The sequence below is a fragment of the Chiroxiphia lanceolata genome, chromosome 32 (assembly GCF_009829145.1).
Source record: "Chiroxiphia lanceolata isolate bChiLan1 chromosome 32, bChiLan1.pri, whole genome shotgun sequence".
NCBI lineage: Eukaryota > Metazoa > Chordata > Aves > Passeriformes > Pipridae > Chiroxiphia > Chiroxiphia lanceolata.
The window spans coordinates 285,634-307,399 of record NC_045668.1 but is presented as its reverse complement, the minus strand read 5'-3'; the positions used below and the strand labels follow the sequence as shown (position 1 = coordinate 307,399).

The window sequence follows — 21,766 nt, the reverse complement described above, 5'->3', positions numbered from 1 at the left end:
CAAGCATGTCCAGTAATTATCGGGCCACGCCAAAGCCGCAGGTTTCAGCCATTGCCACATGAACTAACCAAAGAACTAAGACAGTTGATGAGAGAAACTGGTGTATCTTCCCCTAACACACTTGCATTCTTAGAAACACTGAGCACCACGTACATTTTCATGCCACACGACTGGAGAACCATGTTGAAAATAAACCTCACTAATACACAGTATAATGTATGGTTGAACGATTTCAGAGAAATCTGTTCCACTTACGCTAATGACCCACAAGCAGGGGTAACTGCACACCAGCTCACAGGGGATGGTAACTACCGTTCCATAGATGCACAAACCGGGTACAATAGAGAAACATATGAAGTCATAGCAAAACATGCCATGCGGGCAATGAGAAAACTACCCACATCAGATAAAGACACAAACCTGTCGTTCACAAAGGTAATGCAGGGCCCAACGGAACCTTATTCACAGTTCCTAGATCGGCTGCAATCTGCCCTAGATAGGCAGATTGAGAATGAGGAAGCCAGAGAAATCCTTAGCAGAAGACTGGCTTTCGAAAATGCTAATGTTGATTGTAAAAGAGTTTTGCAAACCCTTCCTAAAAGGGGAACTTGCAGCATCTCGGAATTAGTTCGTGCCTGCCAAGAGGTTGGTTCCTTCACACACCAAACTGATTTACTGGCAGTAGCACTGAGTGCTCAATTAAGAACACAGCAAGGGGCCAGACCCAGGGATGGTTACTACATTTGTGGGGCCCCCGACCACTTCCAAAGGGACTACCCTCAGAAACCTCTAGTAGTAGCACCTCAAAAACAATCCAAAGCAAAAAGGGTGCCAAAAAACGGGAGGAGAGGGGCGCTGTCGCACGCCCCGATACAACAAACACATGCGACACAACAGAACAGACTGGCGATTTGTACCCCCCCACAACAGCCAGCAATCTGTGCCCCTACACCCCAGCCAGCGCTCTGTGCCCCGCCACCCCAGGCAGCGCTGGACTGGACTTATCCAACAGGGACACAGTCTTCATAACTTCCACTGAGGTAGTGCTAATCCCGACTGGACGTTGGGGTCCCCTTAGCCCAGGGGTGCATGCACTGCTGATTGGAAGATCCTCCACCACCAGAATGGGTTTGTTTGTGCTGCCAGGTGTAATAGATTCAGATTCTCATAGCGAGATTCTGATAATGGCATGGACCCCTTCACCCCCCTGTTTCATCCCAAAAGGACAAAAGATTGCTCAATTAATCCCCTTCTACAGTGCGTCGCCTGCAGGGGAGGGGGGGAGGGAGCGGGGTTCAGGGGCCTTTGGTAGCACGGGACACCCACAGGTTCACTGGGCAGCAGCCATTACAGCCTCACAGCCTCTCATGACGTGCCAGGTAAATGGGCACCGATTTACAGGCCTTGCAGATTCTGGGGCTGATGTTTCCGTAATAAAAGATTCAGAATGGCCACTTGACTGGCCTACTGTTCGCCCAGCTGCAACCATTCAAGGGGTGGGAGGCACACAAAGGCCCAGACAGAGTGCTCAGATACTCACTGTCTTGGGACCAGAGGGACAATTAGCAAAAGTAGCTCCGTTCATAGCTCCAATCCCTTGCTCTTTGTGGGGACGGGATGTTCTTGGACAATTCGGCACAGTAATGCAAATTCCTCCTGCAAGCAGCCAGGTTTTTCAATAGGGGCCATTGGTCAGCCGTCCCAAGCACCGATTAAGCTAGTCTGGAAAACTGACCAGCCGGTAGATCAGTGGCCCATGAAAAGGGAACGGCTTGAACATTTAAAAATGCTTGTAAAGGAACAATTAGAAGCAGGACACATTGTGCCGACAACCAGTTTCTGGAACACCCCTGTGTTTTGTATCCCCAAAAAGACTGGCAAGTGGAGAATGATTCAGGACCTCAGAGCAGTAAACTCAGTCATTGAGTCTATGGGGGCATTGCAACCAGGGTTACCCTCACCTGCTATGCTCCCAGCGAACTGACCACTAACAATAATTGATTTGAAGGACTGCTTTTTTACCATCTTTCTGCACCCCGAGGATGCCCCGAGATTTGCATTTTCCATCCCGGCATTAAACAACTCAGAGCCTATGCAAAGGTATCACTGGGTTGTCCTCCCTCAGGGGATGAAAAACAGTCCCACCATTTGTCAAACAGTAGTTGCAAATGCTATTCAACCCATCAGAAAGCGTTTTCCCTCTGCAATAATTTACCAGTACATGGATGATATTTTAATAAGCATGGCCACAGAAAATGAACTGCAAATTGTTGTTATTGCTCTGATTGATGCTGTCCAAGAAGCAGGGTTGCAGGTTGCTACAGAGAAAATCCAGTGATCGCAACCCTGGAGTTACCTTGGATGGAGAATCACACAACAACAGATTTCCCCACAGCCGCTGCAGCTCGAGGTAAAGGACACCCTAACCTTACATGAGTTGCAAAAACTCCTGGGAGCTATTAATTGGTTAAGGCCTATTCTGGGCTTAACCACAGAGGAACTACACCCTCTCTTTGTGTTACTAAAAGGGGACTCTGATCTAACGTCTAACAGGGCTCTGACAGCAGAAGCCAAACAGGCGTTAGACATTTGTGCCAAGGCAATAGAAACTAGGCAAAGCAGAAGGAGAGATCCTGAACTGCAAATCTGCCTGGCCTTAATTCCCAGCAGGTACCAGCCATTTGCAGTCTTGTTTCAGTGGGACCAGACTGAAAAGGACCCCCTGCTGGTTCTAGAGTGGCTATTTCTGCCCCACACACCAGCTAAAACTGTATGGTCGATTAATGAAATGTTTGCTAAGCTTGTTATTAAAGGCAGAGGACGATTACAGGAACTCGATGGAAGGGATCCAGCTGTCATCTACATTCCAGCCACGAAGGACAATTTAGCTTGGATGCTGGCTGAGGACGCCGAGTTCCAAGCTGCCTTAGCAGGTTTTGATGGTGACATTTCAGTTAATCTCCCTAAGCACAGACTTTGGGCAGAAATCAACAATTTACCTTTAAAGGCCACAACCAGATGTAAAACTGAGCCGGTAAAAGGCCTCACAGCCTTTACAGATGCATCTGGGCGATCACAGAAGGCTGCAGTGACTTGGGTAAATCCTGATACAGGACAGTGGGAACGGGAGGTACAGACCATGAACCAATGCTCTGTGCAGGTTCTGGAATTAGCTGCCATTCGTATTGCCTTGGAAAAGTTTTCTGAACAACCGGTTAATATTGTCACTGATTCTTGTTATGCTGCAGGGTTAGTTTCACGCCTAGAATGTTCATTTCTTCGGGATGTTTCTAATCCTCATTTGTTGTTTGAAATGCGTTCTATTTGGGTTCTTGTCAATCACAGAAAGTTTGATTTTTACATAATGCACATCAGGTCTCACACTGACATGCCAGGGCCAATAGCTGAAGGGAACCGGGAAGCTGACAAGGCAGCAATGTTCAACACAGTACCCAGGACCCTTGAGCAAGCAAAATTGTCCCATTCATTTTTTCATCAAAATGCACGCTCTTTAAAGAGACAATTCAAAATTACAATTAATCAGGCTTGAGATATCATATTGACTTGTCCAGACTGTCAAAAAATAACCCCTATGCCATCCCAGGAAGGTGCTAACCCCAGAGGGTTAATATCCAATGAGATCTGGCAAACAGATGTTACACATATTCCCGAATTTGGCACCTTGAAATATGTACATGTAACTGTAGATACACACTCACAGTACATCACTGCAACAGCACACACAGGTGAGAAAGCCAAGGATGTAATAAGACACTGGCTAAGCTGTTTTGCTACCCTTGGCACTCCAAAACAGATCAAAACTGATAACGGACCAGCATACGTCTCTGAAAAGGTAAGGAATTTCCTATCAGAATGGGGAATCTCACATGTCACAGGAATCCCACACTCACCTACTGGACAAGCAATTGTAGAAAGGGCACACCGTACACTGAAAGAGATGTTAGTAAAACAAAGAGGGGGGGAGAAGCTATGTAGTCCGCAAGAACGTTTGTGGAAAGCCACATATGTGATCAATTTTTTGAATTGTGACAGTGCTGAAAGAAGTAGGTATGAGAAGCAGCACAAATCTCAGGCGTTTGCCTCTCCCAGGCCACTAGTCATGGTAAAAGATTTGATTTCAGGGCAATGGACAGGACCTTTAGATCTTATGACTTGGGGGAGAGGTTACGCTTGCGTGGCAACAGGAAAAGAACTGAAGTGGATCCCCTCCAGGTGTGTAAAGCCCTACTTAGATACACAGTCACGGCTGCAAGAACCAGATAACGCAGGAGTTTAAAAAGAGTTATGTTATGTTTCAGCTTATATTAATGACCAATGTGGTAACAAGCAATCTACAAATATCGGTGCGTGTATGTGTGTGCATGAATGATGACGACCGTCAGTGAGTGAGATGAGTGAATGAATAAAAGAATTGTATGACTGGACAAATAAAAAACACAGAACACCTCACAAAACCACATTACCTACACCACAAGGTCACTTTAGAAGAATTGAGTTTTTGATATGCTTACCCTGTTTCTTAAATAAAGTTTGAAATCCCAGTTATTAAAGACCCTCAGATTAATAAAAGTTATAGTTTACACACGGTTGGGCTAAGGCCCTAAGTTAATAAAATAATTATCCAAGTTGCACTACCCTATAGGATAATAAGAAGGTTATAAAATAGTTTACAATAGAAGTATAAGGAGCCAAGCAAGCAATGTACTGGGTTACTGCGAGTTTGGCAGTTTACAATGTTTTGAATGTTTTGCACTGTTGTTTGCACTGTTGTTTGCACTGTTGTTTTGCACTGTTTTTGTGACTTCTTTAGATAATTAAGAGAGGGGATGTGTAGGATGCGCCTCTGAAGGCACGAGGGATGTGCCAGGGCAGTGGGCCCAAGAGGGCATGCGCGGTCACATATAACTCTATTGGCTGAAGAAGTCACATGGCATACAGGGATATAAGGAGCGGGAATTTTGAAATAAACTCTCTTTGTCCACACCATCGCACAAGGAGCGTAGTTATTCCTTATTATATAAGGACCCCGCCGCTACAACTGTTGGCATGATGCTCCAGTAACAGCCCTGCTACAGCTGTGTTTTTAGAGAGGACAGCCAGGTGAAGGGCAGTGTTGCCATCAGCGTCTGCCAGATTGGGGTCGGCACCGTGTTCCAGCAGAAGAGCAACACATTCTTCCTGCTCCTGCTGGACTGCCTGGGAACAACACACCAAAAGGGAAAGACTTCCAACTTTTCCATCCCCCTCTCTCACAACTCCCTCAGCTCCTGAATGCTGGCATAGAAGATGAGCTAACAGAGGCCTATTCTGTGCCCATTGCAATAGGCGTGTTTCTGTGGCCCTGCAGTGCAAGGAATCCTGTCAGACACCTCCCCTTTAACACACCAGCACTAAGCCCCACCTCCAAGCTCAGAAGGACCTCCACACACCTTCATCAGGGTCGTTCTCTTGAAGCTGTCAGCAAGGTTGGGCTGGCTGTTGTTTCTTAGCAGATATCTGACGACATCTGCGTGGCCATTGGCCGAAGCCAGATGCAGAGGTGTCCTAAAAATTAAACAGACGCTCTTAACCCAGACAGACAAAGGACGAGCCCAAGTTGTGTCTCTACCCAGCACCCTGGGGACCCTGCCCAGACTCTGCTCCTCCCGCTCGCTGCTCTCTGCTGCTGCTGCTGCTGTTACAGGCCCGTGCTGATGAGCCAGAGGGCAGAAGAGAACAGGTGAGGGCTGAGCAGCTGCAGAACAGCCCTGCAGAGAGACCACGGCCAAGCGGCAGGTGGGCAACACACATTTGCAACAGCGCTGGAGCCTGACCGGCAGCTCCGAGCAGTGAAAAACTCAAGAGTTCCCTCTCCCAGCTGACAGGGCAAATGTCACTTTTCGAGCCTTTTCCATAAGGGAGTGCTGCCGAGGACTACTGCAGCTTGGCTCAGGAGCAGCCAAGGTGTGCCATCAGCGTGGCCCAGAACTCACCGCATCTCCTGGTCTGGCCTGTCGATGCCGACTACCTTGACGTACCAGCGCCAGCGCCTCAGCCAGGCCATGTCCCCGCGGGTAGTTGCACGGTGCAGCCTGCCCAGTCCCTCCTCTCAGAGCTGGGAGGTGCTGCTGGAGCTGGTGGCAGCCCAGGGCTGCCCACTGGGGCTGCTGGAGGGCGACTGCCGTCGCTCCTTGCTCAGAAGCCACGGCATGGCCCTGCTTGGAGCTCCCAGCAGCCGGAAGGGCAAGAAGCCCCCAGCGGGCTGCCGGGAGCCAAGTAGGGATGAGGAATGGGGACGAGGGCGAGGTTTAGGGTGAGGGTGACAAAGGGGACAAGGGTGAGAATAAGGACGGGCACGGGGTAGAAAGTACAAGGCAAATGAGGTCGCCCTGAGCAGTGGTCGTGGCCTGCAGCTGCCAAGAGGGCGATGCAGGCGCGCAATGCTCCCAGAGCGGGATGTACTGCTGCTCCCCGAGAGGCTACAGCAGCTCTGAGCGCCGGCTGCGGGCACCAACAAAGTCGTGCCTGACTGGCGCTGGAAGGCTCAGCACGTCAGCGTGGGGTGTGACAGAGGTCACGGAGCAGGGTGGGGCTGGGCGGGACAGGGCAGGGCGGGGCAGGTGTGAGGGCGGCCCTGCTGGGCCTTGTGGGAAGGAGGCGGCCTGGGCCTTGTGAGGGCGGTCGGCGGGAGGGGGCACTGCCTCGCCTCAGGGCGCCCCAGGGCAGGGCCCGGGACGCTCCCACTGGGCTGGAGGCTGCGGTAGGCGCTGGAGCAGCTCCCACATCACCCGCTCTGGGTTTTTGCTTCAACCTGGAACCGGGCTGCCTCTGGGCACACTGCCATCAAATGAGGCTCAGGAGGAAGTGGGGCCACCACAGCTCTCAAGAAATGCCCACCCAGCGCTCCAAGCCCACCAGACCAGAGTTCCAGGACAATTCCCCAACTCCTTTGTCTCTTCCCTCTTGAAAAGCAGATACCTCGCCCCCCCTCCCCGTCACAACTGCTCTCCCCTGCTGCTTTGCCAGATGCAAACAGTGAATTTGTGCTCTGCTGCTCCACCAGCCAACGGGGAGCACACAGCAGGGCAGGAAGAAACTTTCAAACACATCTTGTTCCAGTTGGTCCCAATGACAACACCAAGTGACGGCCCAGAGGTTCTGCACCAGCTTTCTCAGGGGAGGGACGCTACAATGGACCACAAACAGGCTGAAGAAATTTCCCTTTTTCTTTGAAGGTGTATCAGGGTTGTTATTAGATGTTGATACTTTTGGTCTGTGTTTGGTCCAGCCACCTGGGAGAGTCTCTCCTTTTCCTGCCGAGTTAGGAGAAAACAAGCACTGAGAAACGGGAACTTGGTCCTTGAAGGAAGTGTTTTGTCAACTACAATGAATTGGTGTGTTATTATTGGTTGATTGCCTTCCAAGGGCATTTGAAGAAGAAAGTGAAGGGGAGGGGGATGAAATACGCCCCCAGACTCATTTAGAAAAGACCCCCTGAAGTACAGCGTGCAAGTGTGGGGGGAATTCCAAAGGACACATGCGTGCACAGAAGGGGCACCACTTCCAGAACGTTGGCAGGGACTGAAGGCCTCTGGCTGGGCGGTGCTGGCCACACCTGCCCAGGTAGACCTCACCAATGAATTGGATAAAAAGCGGATGGCTCGTGCTCAGGAGACACAAGCTTCACATCAAAGGACAACGTTGCCTTTTGCAGGGACGCTGCGATCTTGTGAGCCTGCCGACTCTCCCAGAATGCAGTTTCTGCTCTGGACAATTCTGGGCATTCGGGGGCGCTGAGACAACTTCAGAAGCAACACCTGGGGGACTGGGGTTTGGGACCCCCTTGACCCCTCCCCAGACCCCCCGAAAAAAATTTGGGGACCCCACCAAGACCCCCCAAAAAAATTTGGGGACCCCACCAAGACCCCCTAAAATTTGGGGACCCCTGAAATTTGGTGCCCTCTTGACCCCTCCCCGACCCCCCCAAAAATATTTGGGGACACCCCCCCCCAAAATTTGGGGGCCCCCTTCTGATCCCCCCTTTCCGCAGCCCCTCGGACCCCCGGAGCCAGGCCAAGACCCCCAGTAAATTTTGGGGGGATTTGGGTGATTTTGGGAATTTTAGGGGGATTTTGGAAATTTGGGGGATTTGGGGGGATTTGGGGGGATTTTTTTGGAAATTTGGGGGGATTTTGGAGGGATTTGGGGGATTGGGGGGAATTCGGGGGAATTTTGGGATGTTTTGGGAGACTTGGGGGGATTTTGGGGGGATTTTAGGGGGATTTGGGGGCAGATTTGGGAGGACTATGGAGAATTTGGGGGGGATTTTGGGGGGAATTTGGGGGGATTTGGGGGGATTTTGGGGTAGATTTGGGAGGATTTGGGAGGGATTTGGGAGGATTTTGGGGGGATTTGGGGGGATTTCAGGGATTTTGGGAAATTTTGGGAGGATTTTGAGGTGATTTGGGGGCAGATTTTGGGGAATTTTGGGGAGGATTTGGGGGCAGATTTGGGAGGACTATGGAGAATTTGGGGGGGATTTTGGGGAGGATTTGGGGGATTTTGGGAGGTTTTGGGGAATTTTGGGGAGGATTTGGGAGGATTTTGGGGAAGATTTGGGAGGATTTGGGGGGGATTTGGTTTTTTTTGGGGGGATTTTGGGGGAATTCGGGAGGATTTTGAGGAATTTTTGGGGCGATTTTGGGGGATTTGGGGAAATTTGGGAGAATTTGGGGGATTTTGGGGGTGATTTGGGTTTTTTGGGGGGATTTTGAGGGATTTGGGGGATTTGGGGGGGATTTGGAGGATTTTGGTTTTTTTTGGGGAGGGATTTGGGGTTTTTTGGGGGATTTGGGGGATTTGGGGGCAGATTTGGGAGGATTTGGGGGGGATTTGGGGGGATTTCGGGGATTTTGGGAAATTGGGGAGGTGATTTGGGGGCAGATTTTGGGGAATTTGGGGGGGATTTGGGAGGATTTTGGAGGATTTGGGGGGGATTTTGGGGGGAATTTGGGGGAATTTGGGGGGATTTGGGGGGATTTGGGGGCAGATTTGGGAGGATATGGGAGGGATTTGGGAGGATTTTGGGGGGCTTTGGGGGTATTTCAGGGATTTTGGGAAATTTTGGGAGGATTTTGAAGTGATTTGGGGGCAGATTTGGGGGAATTTGGGGGGGAATTCGGGAGGATTTTGGGAGATTTTGGGAGTTTTTGGGGGGATTTTGGGAGAGACTTGGGAGGATTTGGGCAATTTTGTGGGGAATTTGGGAGTATTTTGGGAGGTTTGGGGGAATTTTGGGAGGATTTTGGGGGAATTTGGGAGGATTTGGGGTAGATTTGGGGGGGATTTGTTTATTTTGAGGGGAGTTTGGGAGGATTTTAGGGGATTTAGGGGCAGATTTGGGGAATTTTGTGGGGATTTGGGAGGAGTTTGGGGGGAATTCGGGAGGGTTTGGGGAGGATTTAAGGAGATTTTGGGAGATTTGGGTGAAATTGAGGAATTTTGGTGGGATTTGGGGGATTTTGGAGGAATTTGGAGGGATTTGAGGGGATTTGGGAGGTTTTGGGGCAGATTTGGGGGATTTTGGAAGGATTTGGGAGGGATTTGGGAGGATTTTGGGTGGGTTTGGGGGGATTTGGGGAGATTTGGGGAATTTTAGGAGGATTTTGGGAGGATTTTGGGATAATTTGGGGGAATTTGGGGGAGATTTGGGGGAATTTTGGGGGATTTGGGGGCAGATTTTGGGAATTTTGGGGGGATTTTGGAGGATTTTGGGGGAATTTGGGGGAGATTTCGGGGAATTTTGGGGGATTTGGGGGCAGATTTTGGGAATTTTGGGGGGATTTTGGAGGATTTTGGGGGGATTTGGGGCAGATTTGAGGGATTTTGGGGCAGATTGGGGAAGATTTGGGGAGGATTTGTTTCTTGGGGGGAATTTTGGGGGGATTTTTGGGGGGATTTGGGAGTTTTTGGGAGGTTTTGGAGGGATTTGGGGAATTTTGGGCAGGGATTTTGGGGGAATTCGGGAGGATTTTGGGAGGTTTTGGGGAATTTTGGTGGGATTTGGGGGGGATTTGGGGAGGATTTGGGGACAAATTTGGGAGAACTTTGGGGGGATTTTCTGGAAATTCGGGAGGATTTGGGGGAATTTTTGGGGGATTTGGGGGGATTTTGGGGGGATTTGGGGGCAGATTTGGGGGATATTGGGGGCTTTTGGGGGGAATTTGGGAGGATTTTGGGAGGTTTTTGGGAAATTTTTGAGGGATTTGGGAGGATTTTGGGGGGGATTGTGGGGAATTTTGGGAGGATTTTGGGAGGATTTGGGGGGATTTAGGGCAGATTTGGGAGGGATTTGGGAGGATTTTGGGGCAAATTTGGGAGATTTTGGGGAAGAATTGTGGGATTTTGGAGGTATTTTGGAGGGGTTTTGGGAGGGATTTTGGGATAATTTGGGAGAACTTTGGGGTGACGGGGGGATTTGAGAGGATTTGGGGGGGATTTGGGAGGATTTTGGGAGTTTTGGGGGAATTTTGGGAGGATTTGGGGGAATTTTGGGGGAATTCGGGAGGATTTTGGGAGGATTTGGGAAGGATTTGGGAGGTTTTGAGGGATTTTGGGGGGATTTGGGGGCAGAGTTGTGGGATTTTGGGGGATTTTAGGACAGATTTCGGTAAGATTTTGTGGGAATTTGGGAGGTTTTGGGAGGTTTGGGGGGGATTTGTTTATTTTGGGGGGAATTTGGGAGGATTTTGGGAGGTTTTGGGGGGGATTTTGGGGGGAATTTGGTTGATTTTGGGGCAGATTTGGGGGATTTTGGGGGGTTTTTGGGGGGTCTCCCCCCCAAAGTCCCCCCCTTCCCCCCCGCAGCTCCCTCGGGTTCGGCGTAGCCCCGCCCCCTGAATGAAGCCCCGCCCCCAGAATGAAGCCCCGCCCCCGGTTCAAGCCACACCCCCGGTGCATGAAACCCCGCCCCCCAAACCAACAGGGGGGGATTTGTGGACCCCTCCCCCCCTGCACGGAGCCAAGGACCCCCCAAAATTTGGGGAACTCCCAAAAAAGCACCTTCACACCCCTAAAATAGAGGGGAACCCCGAAAAAACTTTTGAGGACCCCCCAAAAATTGGGGTGAAAACCCCCCAAAAAATTGGGGGACCCCCCCCAAAATTTGGGACCCTCCAGGAACCCCCAAAATTGGGGTGAAATCCCCCCAAAAAAGCACCTTCTAGCGCCCAAAATAGAGGGGAGCCCCCCAAAAAAATTTGGGGACCCCCCAAAAACTGGGGTGAAAACCCCCAAAATTGGGGACCCCCCAAAATTGGGGTGAACCCCCCCAAAAAAGCACCTTTGCAGCCCCAAAATCGAGGGGAACCCCCCCAAAAAAATTTGGGGACCGCCCAAAAATTGAGGAACTTCCAAAAACACCCCCAAAACATGGAAGGTTTTTGGGGACCCCCCCGGATTTTGGGCCCCCCCTCCCACCCGGAAATAAAGGCGATGTTTGGTAAGGAACGGTGGGAGTGATACTGGGAGAGACTGGGAGGGACTGGGAGGGGATTGGGAGGGGATTGGGGGGACTGGGAGGGGACTGGGAGGGACTGGGAGGGGATTGGGAGGGACTGGGAGGGACTGGGAGGGGATTGGGAGGGACTGGGAGGGACTGGGAGGGGATTGGGAGGGACTGGGAGAGGATTGGGAGGGACTGGGAGGGACTGGGAGGGGATTGGGAGGGACTGGGAGGGGCGGCAGGAGTTCTGAACCCTCGCACACGCTCAGTGTGATCAGCACTGTCCAATTTCGGATTGAACTGAGTTCACTTTTACCCAGTTTCGTTTGTTCCGGGTCCCCGCTCCCAACAGTGCACTGGGGACAATCCTAGAGTCACCCTGTCCCTGTCCCTGTGACCCCTCTGTCCCTGTGACCCCTCTGTCCCTCTGTCCCTCTGACCCCTCTGTCCCTGTGACCCCTCTGTCCCTCTGTCCCTCTGACCCCTCTGTCCCTGTGACCCCTCTGTCCCTCTGTCCCTCTGACCCTGTCCCTCTGTCCCTCTGACCCTGTGACCCCTCTGTCCCTCTGACCCCTCTGTCCCTCTGACCCTGTCCCTCTGTCCCTCTGACCCCTCTGTCCCTCTGACCCTGTCCCTCTGTCCCTTTGACCCCTCTGTCCTTGTGACCCCTCTGTCCTTGTGACCCCTCTGTCCCTCTGTCCCTCTGACTCCTCTGTTCCTGTGACCCCTCTATCAATGGGGAGGCATGAACATAACGCTCACAGGCCATTATGGTCGGCAATATGTCAATTTATTATTTAAATCAGTTAACTTTTATACAGTTTAGTTTGCTCAGGGTACATGTTCATAATAAGATGATTGGATAGTTCAGTCTGTGCACATGTCTCATGTCCCCAGTTCATTGGACCTGATGTTCTGTCCACGCGACCTGAAATCATCCTTGGCATAGAAACATCTTTCTAATTAATCTGCTTTTAGGGTTTTACTAAATTTGCAGGTGTTTCATTATCTTCAGTTTCTCAAGGTTTTCTTTCTATAAACATATTTTGTTCTCAAACCTTATAATTAGACCCCCAGCTAACAAGTATAAGCATCACATATTTTCACCCAGTCTGTGAGTATAAACCACACACACTTGTCACTTCCATGGCAAGCAAGGCCTACAGAGGGCAGGAAAAAATTGTTCAGAGAAATCTCTCTGTCCTGGCGACACCTCTCTGTCCCTGTCCCTCTGTCCCTGTGACCCCTCTGTCCCTGTCCCTCTGTCCCTGTCCCTCTGTCCCTGTGACCCCTCTGTCCCTGTCCCTCTGTCCCTGTCCCTCTGTCCCTGTGACCCCTCTGTCCCTGTCACTGTCACCGGCAGCGCCCGAGTGTCCCCTCCCGGGTCCCTTCATGTCCTCCCCGTTTCCCCTCGTTGTCCTTCATGTCCCCCACATGTCCCTCCATGTCCCCATGTCCCCTCCCATGTCCCCTCATGTCCTTCCATGTCCCCCACATGACCCTTCATGTCCCTGTGTCCCCCATTGTCTTCGTGTCCCCTCCCATGTCCCTGTGTCCCGTCATGTCCCCTCCTATGTCCCTCCATGTCCCCATGTCTCCTCAGATGTCCCCATGTCCCCTCATTGTCCCCTCCCACATCCCCCCATGTCTCTCCATGTCCCTCCATGTCCCCATGTCCCCTCCCATGTCCTCGTGTCCCCTCTCGTGTCCCCTCTCATATCCCCTCGTGTCCCTTCATGTCCTCATGTCCCCTTCAATGCCCCTGTGTGCTGGAATCACAGAATCATCCCAGAGTCCCAGAATCAGCCGGGTTGGAATCACAGAGTAATCCCAGAGTCCCAGAATCATCCCAGAGTCCCAGAATCAGCCAGGTCAGGAGGGACCTCTAAGATCATCGAGTCCAACCCTGGATCCAACCCCGCCGTGGTTCCCAGCCCATGGCACTGATGCCACATCCAGTCTGTCCTTAAACACCTCCAGGGATGGAGAATCCACCTCTTCCCTGGGCAGCCCATTCCAAGGGCTGAGCACCCTCTCTGGAAAGAAATTCTTCCCAATATCCAACCTAAACCTACCCTGGCACAGCTCAAGACCCAACCCTCTTGTCTTGCTGATGGGAGAAGAGACCAACCCCCCCCCCCGGCTCCCCCCTCCTGTCAGGGAGTTGCAGAGAGTGAGGAGGTCTCCCCTGAGCCTCCTCCTCTCCAGGCTGAGCCCCCCCAGCTCCCTCAGCCTCTCCTCACAGCACTTGTGCTCCAGTCCCTTCCCAACCTCGTTGCTCTTCTCTGGACCTGCTCCAGCCCCTCAATGTCCTTCCTGAGCTGAGGGCCCAGAACTGGACCCAGCACTCCAGGGGTGGCCTCACCAGGGCACATGGTCACCTAATTCCTGACTCCATTTTGTTGTTCAGGCCCTGATGTGGTTGTTCCCCAAACAATCCAGGCCTTGCCTTGACAAAAGACTAAACATTTCTGCTGGATTCTGGGTAGGAGTGATACAGGGAGCACAGAATGGGGTAAGAGGGTTAAGGAATGTGTAAACAAGGGGGCTACAGGGAAAGGGATGTGAGGGAGATGCTGCTTTTAGAGTCTACTTCCACTACTTATAAAACTTACAAGTATTAGAAAAATAAAACCCATTAGGGGCTTAAGGCATCAGTCACCCCTTTAGAGATTAAACAAGGTTCAAAGATCTTGTTCAATCTCTACTGCTTATACACAGCACTAACTATATAATAAGCTATGCAGTTTTTATACCAGTATGAATGGCTGCTCTATTCAGATTTAGTTTGGGAACTATGAAGTAAGTTTGTGGAAATAAACTTAATGAAACATTTTTAAGAATTAATCAATATATAATTTAAACTTGTTGCCAAATTTTAGCCAAATCCATAGTGCAAATTCAGCACTCACCTTATAAAGAATGTTTGGTGCATTTTGTTAATGCCAAATGTAAATTTGGGATTTAAACTTAATTCATAGTTCCTGGCAATACTAAGCAATACAAACAAGACAGGCAAACTCAAACCCTATTTTAACAGTCCTTGTAACAGTCTTTGCTGCTCTGCTTGTCTCAGGAACAGAGGTTTTGTTCTTCCTGGGGGAAATTCAGGGCCCTTGGTGATAACTCTGTCCACGTTGGAGATGGTCTGCTGGGCTTGAAAACAGTTCTTTCTATTTGGCTTGCAGGAGTTTCAGTCTCAGTGTAACATAAACTCAGTCCTTGGGCTGGAACAGGTGAGCAGGAGGGTCCAGCCTCCCAGGCTGAGATGACACGATGAATTTCTGCAGTTCCTGCAAAGCAGATCCTAAAACATTAAACAATTCCACAGATAAACCTCCTAATGCAACCAGGGAGTCGATGGAGTGTGACTCTCTGTCTGATGACAATTTCACAGGAATTTGGGATCTTGGAATTCCTGCATTTCCATCTTCTGAGAGAGGAGCTTGTGCTTTTATCACATAAAGAGATTAACTGCCAGTCACAGATTTAACAGGCCAGTCAGGAGCTTACTCGGAGCAGATGCAAACAACCCCCTGCAGTGCCAGCAGCTCAGCCCAGAGAGCTTGTACTCTCTGCACAGATCCTAGGCCTTACCAGGGGCAGGTTGTCCTGTTCCAACCTGTCCCAGACTGCAGTCATAGAATCATAGAATCACAGAATCAGATGGGTTGGAAAGGACCTCTGAGATCATCAAGTCCAACCCTTGATCCACTCCCACCACAGTTGCTAGACCATGGCACTAAGTGCCACGTCCAGCCTCATCTTAAAAACCTCCAGGGACGGAGAATCCACCCCTTCCCTGGGCAGCCCATTCCAATGGGTGAGCACCCTCTCTGGAAAGAATTACTTTCTAATGTCTAACCTAAACCTCCCCTGGCACAGCTTAAGGCCATGCCCTCTTGTCTTACTGATCGTTTCCTGGGAGAAGAGACCAACCCCCACCTGCCTACAACCTCCTCTCAGGGAGTCATAGAGAGTGATGAGGTCTCCCCTGAGCCTTCTCTTCTCAAGGCTAAACAACCCCAGCTCCCTCAGACTCTCCTCATAGGACTTGTGCTCCAGTCCCTTCCCCAGCCTCGTTGCCCTTCTCTGCACCTGCTCCAGCACCTCAACATCTTTCCTAAACTGAGGGGCCCAGAACTGGACACAGCACTCCAGGTGAGGCCTCACCAGCGCTGAGTACAGGGGCAGAATCACTTCCCTGGTCCTGCTGGCCACACTGTTCCTGATCCAGGCCAAGATCCATTGGCCTTCTTGGCCACCTGGGCACACTGCTGGCTCATGTTCAGCCTCCTGTCAATCCAAACTCCCAGGTCCATTTCTGCCTGGCCACTCTCCAGCCACTCTGTGCCCAGCCTGTAGCGCTGCAGGGGGTTGTTGTGGCCAAAGTGCAGGACCCGGCACTTGGCCTTGTTGAACCTCATCCCGTTGGAACCAGCCCAACTCTCCAGCCTGTCCAGGTCCCTCTGCAGACTCCTCCTGCCTTCCAGCAGGTCGACACTCCCTCCCAACTCGGTGTCATCTGCGAATTTGCTGATGATGGACTCAATCCCCTCATGTAAATCATCGATAAAGATATTAAACAGAACTGGGCCCAACGCTGATCCCTGGGGGACACCACTGGTGACCGGCCGCCAGCTGGATGCAGCCCCATTCACCAGCACTCTCTGGGCCCGGCCCTCCAGCCAGTTCCTGACCCAGCACAGAGTGCCCCTGGCCAAACCATGGGCTGCCAGTTTTTTCAGGAGTATATTATGGGGGACAGTGTCAAAAGCTTTGCTGAAGTCCAGGTAGACACATCCACAGCCTTCCCCTCATCCACCAGGCAGGTCACCTGATCGTAGAGGGAGATCAGGTTGGTCAGACAGGACCATGAGGTTCTGCCGTGTCCCAGGGTTCCTTTGGTTCCATGGGGTTCCACAGTGCCAAAACTCCCTGCTTCTTATCCTTCCAAAATTCTTGGGCCCATCCTACCCCTGCCTGGGATGCAGCCCCACTGTGTTTGTGCAGGAATGGATCCATGGCCATCCTGCCACTGCGCCAATTGAATACTGCACAAACGTCACTGCAGGCCCGACCCTGGATGCAGGAACAGTCTGGGAACTCCAGGCCTGCTCCCATTCAGCAGAGCCAGTCGGGGTCCCAAAGAGCACAAGGGATTGACTGCAACCCCTGCAGTTCTCGGGCATCGCTGGGGACAAATGCATGAACTGCCAGGAGCTCTGCAGAGCCCTGACAGTGCCCCTGCAATCCCAAGCTGCATTGCCCGGCTCAACCCTCAGCACAGCCAAGGCCACAACCCTTCCTGAAAGGTGTCCCTTCTGGGCAGGGCCAGGGGGACAAACCCCTCCATCTGTCCCTGCACATGTTGGGTCCAATTCTCATCCCCCACTTAGGGACAAAGTCAGGCTACACTGTGTGTTTAGTTTTGCGTTTCCTTCACTCTTTTTGCTTCCAACACACACATCCCCCCCAGTCTGGGCAGAGTCTGGCCCCCCAAAGAACACAAGACCTGACTCGTTGTGGCTCCCACTGCAGAGGTTGGAACTTGGGCCACAGTCTGTGCCAGGAGCAGAGAGGTCCCTCCTCACAGAAACTTCTTGGCAATGGAGTTTGTAAGAAACCGGGACAGGCTGTGGGGATCACTTGCAGGGCACAGCCAAGGACGTGTCTTGACCAGCCTCCTGTTTAACAGGACCAGCTTTTTCAGCCTCTTTGCTCTCTGTTTTCTCATGTTTATTCCTCCAGTGACCACTGGGATCCTACCCTTGCTTTAGTTCCTTCCTAGACATCCCAGGACAAGTCTTGCCCAGTCCCCAAATCCCCTTTCTGGCTGCCCATCAGGAGGCTCAGAGCACATCCACTTCTCTTGGAACCTCTTGCAGTTCTTGCCAGCCCCACTGGTAAATATTTCTTCATTTTATCCAATATAAAGCTCCCCTAGGTCAGTTTAAATCAATTGCCCCATGTTCTGCCACTCCAGGCCTTGGTGAAATGAATCCCTGGGACTATCTCAGACTGGGAGCACAATGTTTTCATCTGCAAAAACCTTGGAGAGTGCTCAGAAATGTCCCTACATAAAGTTTGTCCCCATCTTTCTTAGAAGCCCCTGTGGTGGTGCATCCTCCCCCCATTGTCCTCAGGCCTGGTCGATGATCTCAGGAGCTCCTGACAAGCCTTGACCAAACCAGCTGAGCAATGAAGAGCCCCTGGACTGGACCAGGGCTGTGGGGAAGTGTCCCTGGACTGGACCAGGTGCTTCTGGATGATACAGGTGGGAACAATCCGGAGTGGAACAGTTGGGGAACACAGGATAATCAGTCATCCCATGAAAGCCTTGGAACATTCCCTACCTGAATCATAACCCAAATGGAACACTTTTGGATACAATTCCCAAATAGTTTGGAAATTACAGTCATTTCTGAGATGAGGATGGAAATTCAGCAGATGACTAAAGCCAGTCCCCTTGTGAGCCCACACCCAGCGGGGCTGAGGGAGGCCCTGGCAGCTCCCCAGCACCTCTCTCTCAGTGGGACACCTCTGGCAGCCTCTCGCAGCTTGGGAACCCTCCAGTTTGCAACACTCCAAAGACCGTCCCTGATGCTCAGGACAATTCTGATCCCCCTCAACAAACACTCCTCCAGCTGGGACCCTTGTCTGGTGGGAAGCACAAAGGGATTCGTGGCAGTGTTTCCCTGACAACCAGGAGAATTTGGGAGAAGGACCTTTACCCACCCAGCTCTTGATGTGTCCACACATCTCTGCCTGGGTGTGGGGGTGAATTGACTGTGGGGTGAATGTTGTTCTCAGGAATCTCTAATTCAGTCACTGTTAAAATATTAGCAAATGCTATTGAATCACTTGATAATTGTTCAAGTGATCAATAAGTAAATGCTACTAATGTCTTTTGCCCCCTTATCTTTGGATCCAAATCCTTTGGGCCCTGACACACTGGCATCCCAAGGTTCTGTGGAAATCATTCCCTTTCATCAAAAAATATATATTTTTTGTGACGTCCACTTTAAAATCTTCCTCCTTAGCTAAACAACAGAACAACTCCAATTAGTTGTTGATGTCTTGAAGACTTGAAGACAATTAAAGGAAGGGAAATAATTTGGTTTTCTGTGTTTTAATGAGTCCCACAATGTGTTTGGAGCTGCATGCATTCTCCTGAAGTGCTGAGAGAAGACTGAAGCAGCTGCTGAAGAAGTCAGAAGCCAGACTCCAAGTGCCTTGAAGCATTGCTGGGCCCCACTGAGGGCAGGCACTGCCAAAGCCTCCCCAGGGACTCCTTGGAGCAGCTCCTTGGAGGCCAGGAGTGCAGGCAGACAAAGGCTCTGGGCAGGCCCCTGCAATGCTGAGCAAAGCCTGCCTTGGGTTTGTGGAGCACAAAGGTCAAGGCCTGAGCCCCAGGCCCTGGCCCAGCAGATCCTGTCCCTCCCGGCTGGCTCAGGGCTGTTTGGGGGGCAGTGGGATGGGAGGGAGAGGAACAACAAAGGCCCAAACCTGGGCAACCCCTGCCAGGCTCCTGGGGAGGGGTGAGGCAGAAACCAAGTGCAGAACCTGCAAGGCAAGTTGCTTGGGGTGGCCTGAGTGGCAGAGGCAGCTGCCAGAGCCAAGGGGACAAAGGCCCGGGTGCCTTTGGGCCTTGCAGCCCTGCCAGAGCCCTTGGCCATCTCTCCTGCAGGCTGTCCTGCCCTGGCCCTGCTGCTGCTCTGGCCTTGCAGGCTGCACACACCCCTCCTGCTTTCCCCCCCCCCTCCCAGCAGCATTTCCAGACCCTCCCTGATGTCTCTGCACCAGCTCTGGCTGTTGCCATGTGCACTTGGCCTTCTGAACTTGGATCCTGAGCCCCTGTGCCACAGGACATCCCTCCCAGAGCCCAGGCCCTTCTCCTGGGGGTCACTGCAGAACTGAGCTTTAGAGCTCAGGGTGGGGATGAGGCAGAACTTTGGGAGGTTTGTTGTTCTGTTGGCAGTGTCTGCTTCATGATTAGGGGAAGAGCTTTTTGAGCTGGGTTAGGATTAAAGCTTGACTTTTCATACTGGTACTACAGGGCCCTCTGGAGCCAAAGGAACCCATGGACAAATTGGAATCTCATGGAATCAAGGTGCCATTGTGACACTACAGGGCCTTATGGATGCAAAGGAGCACCAGGACTCTGTGGAATCTTGTGGGATGAAGGGGCCATTGTGACACTGAGGAATCCCATGAATCCAGAGGCCATTGTGACACTGAGGAATGCCATGGAATCCAGAGGCCATTGTGACACTGAGGAATCCCATGGAATCCAGAGGCCATTGTGACACTGAGGAATCCCATGGAATCCAGAGGCCATTGTGACACTGAGGAATCCCATGGAATCCAGAGGCCATTGTGACCAGCCAAGGGGACCCTGTGAGAGGACGTAACCTTGTAGAGTGAAGGGACCATTGTCACACTGTAGAACCTCTTGGAACCAAGGGGCCACAGTGACACTGAAGAGTCTCCTGGCATCCCCTGTGCCTCCCCAGAACTCCATGGGATCAAGCAGAGCCGCTGCCTCCCCCCCGCCGCACGGACCGGAGTCGCCGGCTCTGCCCCGCTTGGACACCTCTGGAGACAGCGTGTTCTTGGGCAGCACAATTGATCTCAGGCCAGAGAGTTTCCCACATTTTGCTTTGCCCCCTCTTTCCCCTGGTTTTGGATTTTGTTCTTTGTTCATTCAGGGGGAAGAGGGGGAAGGGAGGCACCTGTTGATCCCTGGTTTTGTCTTTACAAAAGGGAGTTGGGGCAGGGGGGGAGAGAGGAGGCAATTTCTCTCTCTGCTCTTGCTTTGAACTCTTCTGTTGGTATTGTTGGTTTTGCTGCTCTATTTCTTGTCAGTAAATTGTTATTTTTTCACTTACACCTCCTTGTATTTTTGTCTCCCTGTAGTGGTGGGGAATAAAAGGGGAGTGAGTTCATTTGATTGGATTTCCCTCCCCAAGATGTGTCTTTAAACCAGGACACGTTGCTCAAGGGCTCCCTGAAATTTGGCATCATCCACAAAGGACTTGAAAATACATTTGGTCCCATTGTACAGAAAGATAATAAAGATGTTCTACAGTGGTGTTCAAGGGCTGGTCACTGAGGGATTTCATCAGGAAGTTGCTGCCAAGAGGACTTTGTACCATGGATTTTTTTGACACTCTTCATTCAGCCAACTTCCCACCCACCACATCTTCCACTTCTGCAGTCCAGTCTGACTCTGAGATCACAGCAGACCATGTCAAAGGCCTTGCTGAAGTCTGGGCACACAACATCCTCTTCTATTCCCTCCCACAGGGGTTCTGCAATCCCTGCCTTGTCCTTCCCATGTCTGGCAATGGCTGCAGCAGGACTTGCCCTATCCCCTTCCCTGCTGAGCCTGAGCAGTGTGGAACTCTGCCAACCCTCCTTGCTGCCCTGTTTGCAGACTGCTTCCATGTCTGCCTTTGCCAAGGCCCCAGGAAGCTCTGGGATGGCTCTGGCCTTTCCAAGGGTTTGGGAGAGGTCTCCCAGTGACACTGCCCAGCCTTCTCAATAGCCCGGACACCAAAACCTTTTCCATAGCCCACACTTCCAGAGGAGTGCCTAGGACACAACACAGCTTGTCCTGGTGGTTCTGGAGAATGAGAAGGGATTTCTCCCTCGAGGCCAACCCCTCCAATTGGATTGGAGTGCAGCTGAAAGGTTTCCTCAGCATTTCCCCCGGTGCCTCCCTGCCCTGAAGGTTTCTGGCCCTCAGGCTGGAGCTGAGGGGGTTGGGCAGGTGCCTGAGGAGGGGGTAGAACAAGGGCTGTGTCCAACTGTGCCAGGAGGGCTGTGCTGGGCAAGGAGGAGGAGGCTGCAGAAAACAGTGGCACTGGGGAGGGGAGAGGAGCAGGGGGAGAGACCTTGTGCCTGCCCATGCTGGGCAGGAGCTGCCCCAGGATGGCAGCTCTGAAGCACTCCCAGGATGTCCCTGGGAACAGGAGGGGAAGATTGGATCTGAAAATGGAACCTGGAAAGCAGAGAGCAGGAGTGTCATGGTGACACTGCAGGAGAGTTCCAGCCCTGGAGCAAGGTGACAGAAGAAATGCCCCAGTGCATGCCCTGCCCTCCGAAGATCCCACAGCATCCTGGAGATGCTGGAAGGGAGCCCAGCTCTGCTTCACAAGTTGCCAGGGCCTGTCCCTGCCTGTGCTCCAAGGGCTTCCAACCCCCAGGACTGTGCTCAGAGAGCACTCAGGCCTTACAGCGAGAAAGGGGCTCAGGAGG

At 51.8% G+C, this 21,766-nt stretch overlaps 1 protein-coding gene and 2 long non-coding RNA genes across 9 annotated transcripts in view; 2 read left to right on the top strand and 1 right to left on the bottom strand.

Annotated features, from left to right (window-relative positions):
- The window catches only part of LOC116779902 (ribosome-binding protein 1-like), a 552,013-nt gene that overhangs the window by 355,422 nt on the left and 174,825 nt on the right, over positions 1 to 21,766 (top strand). The gene's annotated exons all lie outside the window — the stretch shown is intronic.
- Positions 1,251 to 20,373, top strand: LOC116779916. Its single transcript, XR_004354252.1, has 3 exons — positions 1,251 to 1,261; positions 16,353 to 16,361; positions 20,298 to 20,373. It is a non-coding gene; the product is annotated as an uncharacterized LOC116779916 (long non-coding RNA).
- On the bottom strand, positions 12,442 to 20,715 carry LOC116779915. The gene is made up of 3 exons (XR_004354251.1): positions 20,704 to 20,715; positions 15,126 to 15,135; positions 12,442 to 12,701 (listed from the first exon to the last, which is right to left on the bottom strand). It is a non-coding gene; the product is annotated as an uncharacterized LOC116779915 (long non-coding RNA).